Genomic DNA, 1,071 nt, shown 5'->3' with positions numbered 1-1,071 from the left:
CCAATCCCTCAGACCCTGCAGCCCTGGACACGAGGCCAAATGGAGCCTGACCTGGATGCCCACCAAAGCAGGGACAGGGCTCGGCCTCGCTGCACCCACGGGGCAAAGCAAAAACTCAAGGGGACACCCCAAAATTAGCTCCTCCTGGCCACGGCTCAGAACCTCAAGTCACCTCCAAACACTCACTCTCTGCCCACCACATTACCTGAACTTTAACACCCCACATTTTCCACACCTGCCCACCACTCATCACCTCAGTTGACCTCAAGAGATTCATTCACTCCCTGCAGAGAATCAACCTCCTTTATAAGCCCCAGAACTTGCCCTTGAAGCCCACAACTGGTCACCTCATTTTTAGCACAAGATCTTCATTCTCTCCCCCACAGATCACCTCAGATTTAACCCCCACACTTTTCTCTACCTGCACACTACTCATTAACTCTTTTTTACCTCCAAAAGTTCATTTCCTACCCTGGAGATTTTCTCAAGTTTGACCCCCACAACTTTCCTTACCTGCCCACTACCGATGGCCTCAGTTTACCCCAAAATCTTCCTTCTCTCTGCTACACACTGCCCCACATTTTACCCCAAAATTTTCCCCACCTGTCTATCAGCCAAAGGCAGACAAAAGGCAAAGGGTTCAGAAAACATTTCTGCAATCTAAGTGATAATTCCTTCCAATTTCCCAGAGAGAAGAACACAAACTCACAGCCAACAATGCCTGACAGTCCCCTGCAGATGGAGCTCAGCACATGGACAGAGAGGCAATTCCACCATCTAAAAGGAAACAAGAAGGAGAAAAGGCTGATTTATATTATTTTATAGTTATTGAAGTTCTTCAAACCAAACCAAGACTTGCTTTGGATTTTTGCTGGGTGAATAATGAGCAGTGGGCACAGATCAGGTCATTCTGTCCCCCAGAGATCACCTCAGATTTAACCCCCACACTTTTCTCAACCTGCACACTACTCATTACCTCGGGTTTACCTCCAAATATTCATTTTCTCAAGTTTTACCCCCACAACTTTCCTTACCTGCCCACTACTCACTGCCTCAGTTTACCCCAAAATC

At 47.3% G+C, this 1,071-nt stretch overlaps 1 long non-coding RNA gene across 2 annotated transcripts in view; it reads right to left on the bottom strand.

Annotated features, from left to right (window-relative positions):
• LOC113952184 overlaps nt 1-1,071 on the bottom strand; it is a 3,162-nt gene that overhangs the window by 729 nt on the left and 1,362 nt on the right. For both annotated transcript variants that reach the window (XR_003529429.1, XR_003529428.1), the window contains exon 2: nt 717-777. This is a non-coding gene — a long non-coding RNA (uncharacterized LOC113952184). The remainder of the gene's footprint in view (nt 1-716; nt 778-1,071) is intronic.

This window comes from Corapipo altera, unplaced genomic scaffold (assembly GCF_003945725.1).
Source record: "Corapipo altera isolate COAL_440 unplaced genomic scaffold, ASM394572v1 70, whole genome shotgun sequence".
NCBI lineage: Eukaryota > Metazoa > Chordata > Aves > Passeriformes > Pipridae > Corapipo > Corapipo altera.
This window is presented reverse-complemented; position numbering and strand designations above follow the sequence as displayed.